The sequence below is a fragment of the Sinocyclocheilus grahami genome, unplaced genomic scaffold (assembly GCF_001515645.1).
Source record: "Sinocyclocheilus grahami isolate Dianchi unplaced genomic scaffold, SAMN03320097.WGS_v1.1 scaffold1923.1, whole genome shotgun sequence".
NCBI lineage: Eukaryota > Metazoa > Chordata > Actinopteri > Cypriniformes > Cyprinidae > Sinocyclocheilus > Sinocyclocheilus grahami.
Window position 1 is genome coordinate 137,473 of NW_015507102.1, and position 8,762 is coordinate 146,234.

Genomic DNA, 8,762 nt, shown 5'->3' on the forward strand with positions numbered 1-8,762 from the left:
CGCAAAGAAAGAACATCATCATGAAAGAAGCAGGTGGCGGACTCGCTACCAGAAAAGGTTAGTGCACCTTTAAGACTTAAAAAAAAAAATTATATAGTGCCTTAATAAACATAATACACATTGTGGATTTAACAAAGCGAAAACTAACAGTACCTCTTCTCAAACAAAGAGTCAGAGTCCACAGAAAGAGTCCATATTTAGGCTTAACGCCACTCGTGATCGGAGAGTTCCTGAATCAGGGTGAGGACTCGAGGGTTCACGTTGAGACAACGCTTAGAGTTTTTATTTTCTACTTTGGTTCCTTTTTCTGGGTTTTATCGAGAAAAAACACCTGTAGAACAAAAGTATATTAAAGCATATTAAGCATTTTAATTGATCAGTTATAAAAAAAATAAAAAATAAAAAAGACTACAAGAAACAATATACACACTACCGGTCAAAAGTTTGGAAAGTGTACTATTTTGATTGTTTTTGAAAGAAGTCTCTTCTGCTCAACAAGGCTGCATTTATTGGATCCAAAATACAGCAAAAACAGTATTATTGTGAAATATTTTTACAATTTAAAATAACTTTCTATTTCAATATATTTTAAAATGCAATTTGTTTCTGTGATTTAAAGCTGAATTTTCAGCATCATTACTCCAGTCTTTAGAGTCACATGATCCTTCAGAAATCATTCTAATATGCTGATTTGCTACTCAAGAAACACTTATTATCAATGTTAAAAACAGTTGTGTACAATTTTTCAGGATTATGTAATGAATAAAGTTCAAAACAACAGCATTTATTTGAAATATAAAGCTTTTGCAACATTATAAATATCTATACTGTCACTTGATCAATTTAATGCATCCTTGCTGAATAAATGTATTCATTTAAGTTCTTTCCTAAAAATAAAAAAATAATAATCTTACCGACCCAAAACTTTTGAACGGTATTACAATGTTACAAAAGCTTTCTATTTCAGATGAATACTGTTCTTTTGAACTTTATATTCAAAGAATGAAAAAAAAAAAACTTTTCAACACTGATAATAATCAAATGTTTCTTGAGCATCAAATCATCATATTAGAATGATTCCTGAAGGATCACGTGACTCTGAATTTTGAGCATTTTAGTGATGCTCAAAATTCAGCTTTGCATCACAGGAATAAATTACACTTTAAAATATATTCAAATAGAAAAGTTATTTTACATTTTAACAATATTTCACAATATAACAGCTTTTTTTGTATTTTTAATAACATAAATGCAGCCTTGGTGAGCAGAAGAGACTTCTTTCAAAAACAATAAAAATAGTACAGTTTCCAAACTTTTGACATGCATATATAAAAAAAACAGTCTGAGCCTTGCCAAGACTCAGAGCCGAACCAAGACCGAGACTCTTGGTCTTGAGTCCCGGCCTTAGTTAAGGTCCGGATTAAGACCGGGACCTCTGAGCCGGACTCCAGGTCCCAGAGTCCCAGGTCTGAGAAATGAGTAAGCCATGTTTACTCACTTTTGAAGAAACTCCAGAGTTGAAGCCAGCTCAGATGGATAGTGAATATTAAAACAGTAGTAGCTCCCGAACATGAGGCACAATGCATAAATGAAGGAGGAGATGTTTGTGTTGATAAGGTTCCGATCCAGACTCAGCATGTACCTTGTGGAGGAATAGCAGGACTGTCCTATGAACAAATTATTTAACCGGTTATATTAATAAGTGCTGCACTCACATGACAAATTCTATAAACAGTGCAATTAAAAAAAAAGAGATATGAAACAGACTTACCACAGACAATAACAACGGGTGTCAGAGGCACTTGCTCCAGTTGGACCTCTTCTGCCAGACATGCATCTTCTACATAGAAGAACATGGACTCCTCCTTCTCATCAAAGTAGCTGAGCAGAAGCAGGATCATCTCTATCACATCATCTGAACAGCCACTCTGCAGTCCCCGCATCCTCTGAAGCCTTGCATAATTCTGAAGGAATTTCTTGCTCTTGTTGACACAAACTGTGGTCATGTAGTCGAGAAGCCTTTTTCCTTTCAAATCCAAATTTCGTGTGAATGTCTCTTTGAGGTCAATCCCAGTGAGTTCCATAAAGTGGACTGACATGCCAAGTTCATCAAACCAAAATGGCCACTCCTCTCTAAGGCATTTGATACTTTTTCCCTGGTTGACATGTTGACGCTGTGTGTAAAATGTAGACTTCATTAAACATTTTAACTCCTCTGGATTGGCATCAGAGAGTTGGAACATCACCTTGAGTTTTTCCATCTTTTGCTGCTGGCTCTCTTGAGTTTCTTCAAGGGGCAGAAATTTTACATTCCATTTAATGCATCCATAAGTGTCCTGCATTGCTGTTCTCTCTTCTAATGGGATCTCGTCTGTTTGGTCCGAGTCATCGGTCTGATGTTTTCTTTTTCTTATTTTGGGTGTTGAAGTGCGCCTCACATTTTCAATTCTGTTTTGCAACTGTTTGACAAGGGAATGGTAGCCTGTTCCAACAATATCACCCTCTATTAAATCTTGGAGAGAACTGGGATATTTTGCCACCATTTTTGTTGCAACGTCAGTTGAATGCTTTTTATCTACATGAGGGCATTTTTGCATCATCTCAGTCACAACAATTCGGACCATTTGCCTCCTTAGTTTTGGGCCAGGCCTTTTTCCCCTCTCTAAAACCTGCATCACTTCCTCAGGAAATTTACTCCATGGAATTTCAAAGTTGACGTCCCACTGTGTGTCAAGTCCTGGGCTGCTGGAGGAGCTTGACGATGAACTTTGGGGTGAAACAGAGAGCGATGGCAGCGATTGGGTAGGTGAGGCTTCCACAGATGATAGGGAACTCTTCTCGGGAGTGTGGTCTTTAAATGGCAAAAAAATAAGATTGATTCACACTGTAAAATATTTCACAATGTCCATGTCTGCTGTTGATTTTGAATAGTTGTGTGGTGGTGTATAGTGTTTTTACTTACATTTACGTTTCCAAGCAGAAAGAAGCTTTCTGGCTTCTACAGGTCTTAATGCTGTCATCAAATCAGCCTCTGTTATGAAGCGTAGATCATCATACGTCTCGACTCCAATGGACTGCAAGTGCTCTTCCAGGATGTTTTTGTTTACTGCTTGAAGTTGTGGTAGGACTTCCATGATGGCGACATCTAGGAAGGTTCGCTCTGAGTCATATTTGCACTGAAGACAAAATGGCACCTTCAAACAAAACAGAAAATATATACAGTACATACACTTAACAGAGCAGGGACATGCATGAGGTAACACTTATATTAATGTCAAATTATTTACAGTAAGAAGTGAGCTTTAATTGGACTTTATTTTTCCACAATACTTTGTTTTAGTGGAATGACTTGGTATCCATCAAGAATGTATGATACCAAAGGATAGAAATCGGGCAGGTCATTAATGTTGATACACTGTAACCCAAGACTGTCCTTTGTCACAGAATACAGATGGTATTCTGAGAGGAAGGTGCCTTTGTGGATATCCATCAAAACATACACAGATGTGTCATTATGAATCAAGATGAGAAGTTCACCAAAATCCATATACTCATCATTTCTGTACACAAGAAACTGTCATTTTTTATATGCAGTGCCCTTGTACTGAATGTCTGTGGTAACTGTGGTATTGCTTTCTGAAACTCCCTGACTGCATGTTTAATAGTGTTACTGTTACAGATGGTATTCTGAGAGGAAGGTGCCTTTGTGGATATCCATCAAAACATACACAGATGTGTCATTATGAATCAAGATGAGAAGTTCACCAAAATCCATATACTCATCATTTCTGTACACAAGAAACTGTCATTTTTTATATGCAGTGCCCTTGTACTGAATGTCTGTGGTAACTGTGGAATTGCTTTCTGAAAAGGCTAACTCCCTGACTGCATGTTTAATAGTGTTACTGTAGAGGTTGGGATAAAACACACAGCTGTCCTTCACTTGCAGTAGTTTACTGCATTCTTGCCCAGCTAAAAGATATGCCTGATACATCTGATGACGCTATGACAAAGTTTGACAAATGTTTTTGAAGTTTTTCAAGTGTCTGGCACATCTTTTAAAATAACTGTGCTTACTTTCAAACCTAAGCGTCCATAACCTAATCAATGGACCAAATTTCAAGATCAGTACTGAATAATGGCGCAAATAGTGGTGCTTGGGTTTTAGTTGCACTTCAGGAAACAACATCTTTCTCAACTCCAAATATTCTTGGATCAAAATGTCAAGATATGCTATCTGGGACAAGGAAATGTTCTGAGCACAAATAAGATCCACAATGTCTTTTAGCTGGAGAGCTAACTGCCATACTTCATCCTCATGATTTTGCACTTTGTCACCAATCAAAACTGGTAGCAATCTCAAAAGGTTCCAGTTTTGAATGGCTTGCCCTGATAACTTGGCACTGTCCTGGTTGACATCACATGGCTTTGTGAGTGCTTCAGATCCTTTGTACTTTAACTGTTTGATGCGCCTGTTTAAGAGTGAGTACGTGAACCATTTTTTCTTTTTTATAATGTTCTTCAGGTACAGTGTTAGATCATATGACAAGACTCCTTCAAAGAGGTCATGACCTAAACAGGGCGGGAGACCAGGCTGGGATACGTGAAAAGACTCAAGGGCATTAAAGATAGAGTTTACCTTTATCCCTCTGACGCCTTGGATGTTTTCAGCCTGGAGATCAGCAACAGCTGCGTCATACGTCTCTGGGGTGCGTAGAGGACCACAGACATTCGGATCAGCCACAAACTCACTTCTTGTGATTTCACAGTACCTGCAAAAATATTGAGAGCGGCTGAAGTTCTCTGTAAACCCACCTATGCAATGAGAACCCAAGTTATCCCAGCAATGCAGTAAAGACCCCCTTTTACTGTTTGTCCATCTACATTTATTCCATCTGTCTCCAAGGATTTTAGATCTGCCAACAACTCTGAGAAAACTTTGGCTACTCCAAAATGCTTAAGGTCATCCTCAACACACAACAAGACTAAAAACTTATTATCAGTATTTGAACACAAATGAATGGGTAAATTTGCTAATGAAATATAGACTGCAAGAACTTTGTGCATCTTTTTAGCAGAACCCAGGGGATTCACAATTTCAAATGAATCTTGGTACAAAATCAGTTTGAGGCTTTCAGGGGTTTCATTGAAGAACTGGTGACATTTGAAATTTTGTCCATCATATAAATCCGTAAAAACCTCTACATCAGGATCTCCAAACTGTTGTGACTGTGTATTCCTCCCTAAACGTGACTGTAAAAAGCTTTTCAGAGTTTCTGCTACTGGTATGTAGTAAGCACATTTTTGTGTCATGTTTTCATCCATTCCCAGTGCCACTTTTTGGGGTTCTGTGTAATTAAACATTTTTGTGAATGTCTGATTTCTACAGTATGCAGTTCTTAATTGTCCCTGATGACAGGCAGAGAACAAATCTGACTCTTTAATGCAGTCACAGATTTTAGAGACCGCTTCATCTGATAGGCTCATATAATTTTTTAAAAAAGAACTTACTCTAGTTATTGTATAGGCTTGACCTAACTCGTGCACATTCTGCGTTTCCTCAACAATAGTCTGTATAGTTGAGGCAGGAATTAGCAGCTGTCCTTGCAGTTTAAGGTAAAAGACACATGTTTCTGACATAAGACTGACTATCATTCTCTGGCATATCACTGGCTGCACTAGCTGTTGGCATGGCTTCATGTGTGTTTTCTGAATCATCTGTACTGGCAATGACATCTGGGGGCTGAGGGCGAGTTTCTCTGTACATGTTATCGATACCATCTGGGGAGCATGCTTTATGCTTTCTACACATGTGAGAAGTAAATTACGACTTTTTTGTAAACACATGTTTACAACCACTTACTGGACATGACAGACCTGCCCTCGCCAATATGATCATTTAAGTGAGACACAAGCTCTTTCACCGTGTGAAAACGGCAGGCACATAATGAAACTGTGCATTTTAAATCCGCAACAACAGCTATAGGAGCAGCTTGCTGTGCATTGTGCACACGATAAAAATGGCCCTTGAAAGCTGAGTAAGTGGTAAATGTTTGACTACAGTTGGCGCCAACACATTTAAAAAGACAACGGGGCTCATTCCTATGCACTTTGCAACGTAGTACATAGCCTCTTAATGTATCCAATTTCTTTTTACAAAAGACACAGGTGATCATTTTTGGGATTTCAAGTGTTTGCCTGTGCTTTTCAGCTGAACCAAGTTATCACGCATTGATCTAGCTAGCTAGTTTACACCATGTGCTTTCAGCACACATTTTCATGTGGTCTCGAAAAAAGTAGGCTAAACACTGTGAAGCTTGCCATGCAAACTTTTAATTTTCCAATTGAACAGCAGCAGACCCTCTAAAAACTTCTTAAAATTGTAGATAAAAACTTTTAAAAGACACTGTTCCGAAGCCTTCTGCTGTGCCTCTGTTTTCTTTCTAGCCAGCGCTGCTCTGGCTCGCTCGTTATTGACATCAGGCAGGTGAGCGTCTCCCGCTCCTCACTGGTCATTATCCAATCAGAGATGAGCTTATCTGGAACTGTGAAATTCAAAATTAGCAGACTCAGTGGCAGAGCACAATGAGAGAGGGCAAGTGCAAGTCTGTGGTTAGAGGAAGCACTGGTTGTTTAGCCTGTGATAATGATACAATGCTCAAAACAATGCTGAAATAATTTATAAATATAAATAGAAAACCAGCAGGCTAAGTATAACATTACAATTTAAAGACTAAAAGAAACATAAAGCATACAATGATTATGGTTAGAACTGAACAGAAGTGTTACTTTGCACAGGCCTCAATAATTTTAATTCCTTATACACATACTCTATAAATAGAGTAGGCTACAAATAAATCATAAAGCGATGTTAGTGAAGACACTGTTTGGTTGTTTAGCCTGTGATAATGACACAATGCTCAAATTAGTACTATTGTTTTATCAATAGGCCCAATAGTCTGTATAGTTGAGGCAGGAATTAGCAGCTGTCCTTGCAGTTTAAGGTAAAAGAGACACATGTTTCTGACATACGACTGACTATCATTCTCTGGCATATCACTGGCTGCACTAGCTGTTGGCATGGCTTCATGTGTGTTTTCTGAATCATCTGTACTGGCAATGACATCTGGGGGCTGAGGGCGAGTTTCTCTGTACATGTTATCGATACCATCTGGGGAGCATGCTTTATGCTTTCTACACATGTGAGAAGTAAATTACGACTTTTTTGTAAACACATGTTTACAACCACTTACTGGACATGACAGACCTGCCCTCGCCAATATGATCATTTAAGTGAGACAAGCTCTTTCACCGTGTGAAAACGGCGGGCACATAATGAAACTGCGCATTTTAAATCCGCAACAACAGCTATAGGAGCAGCTTGCGGTGCATTGTGCACACGATAAAAATGGCCCTTGAAAGCTGAGTAAGTGGTAAATGTTTGACTACAGTTGGCGCCAACACATTTAAAAAGACAACGGGGCTCATTCCTATGCACTTTGCAATGTAGTACATTGCCTCTTAATGTATCCAATTTCTTTTTACAAAAGACACAGGTGACCATTTTTGGGATTTCAAGTGTTTGCCTGTGCTTTTCAGCTGAACCAAGTTATCACGCATTGATCAAGCTAGCTAGTTTACACCATGTGCTTTCAGCACACATTTTCATTTGGTCTCGAAAAAAGTAGGCTAAACACTGTGAAGCTTGCCGTGCAAACTTTTAATTTTCCAATTGAACAGCAGCAGACCCTCTAAAAACTTCTTAAAATTGTAGATAAAAACTTTTAAAAGACACTGTTCCGAAGACTTCTGCTGTGCCTCTGTTTTCTTTCTAGCAAGCGCTGCTCTGGCTCGCTCGTTATTGACATCAGCCGCAGGTGAGCGTCTCCCACTCCTCACTGGTCATTATCCAATCAGAGATGAGCTTATCTGGAACTGTGAAATTCAAAATTAGCAGACACAAAAAGTGCAAGTCTGTGGTTAGAGGAAGCACTGGTTGTTTAGCCTGTGATAATGATACAATGCTCAAAACAATGCTGAAATAATTTATAAATATAAATAGAAAACCAGCAGGCTAAGTATAACATTACAATTTAAAGACTAAAAGAAACATAAAGCATACAATGATTATGGTTAGAACTGAACAGAAGTGTTACTTTGCACAGGCCTCAATAATTTTAATTCCTTATACACATACTCTATAAATAGAGTAGGCTACAAATAAATCATAAAGCGATGTTAGTGAAGGCACTGTTTGGTTGTTTAGCCTGTGATAATGACACAATGCTCAAATTAGTACTATTGTTTTATCAATAGGCCTATGTAGAAAACCAGTAGGCTAAGAATTACATTAAAATTTAAAGACTAAAATAAACATAAGGCATATAAGGATTAGGACTGAACGGTACCTATTACTTTGCATATCAATAAATTTAATTTCTTATACACACTCTACAATATGCTACAAATAGCCTGAATTATAAAAACAATGTTATTATAATTGTAGCCTATATTTTTATATATAAATACAGACAGGCAACCGCTCAGGTTCACAATACATTTTTTTGTAAAAACATTTTTACTACCTCAATTTGCATTAAACTTGTATAGTGACTTACTTTAGTTGTATTTTTAAGAACAACTGACTAAAACTTTAGTTTTTACAATATTTGCATGTCAAATGAACAAAGTTGTTTTGTTATGAGTATTACAGTATTTCTCTGTTTTTTTATACCAATCTTTGTAGTTTTAACAAATAAATT

The 8,762-nt window shown here is 37.7% G+C and overlaps 1 pseudogene; it reads right to left on the minus strand.

Moving 5' to 3' along the window:
* Positions 1–203: 203 nt before the first annotated feature.
* On the minus strand, positions 204–3,145 carry LOC107573363 (uncharacterized; annotated as a pseudogene).
* Between the last annotated feature and the right edge of the window lie 5,617 nt (positions 3,146–8,762).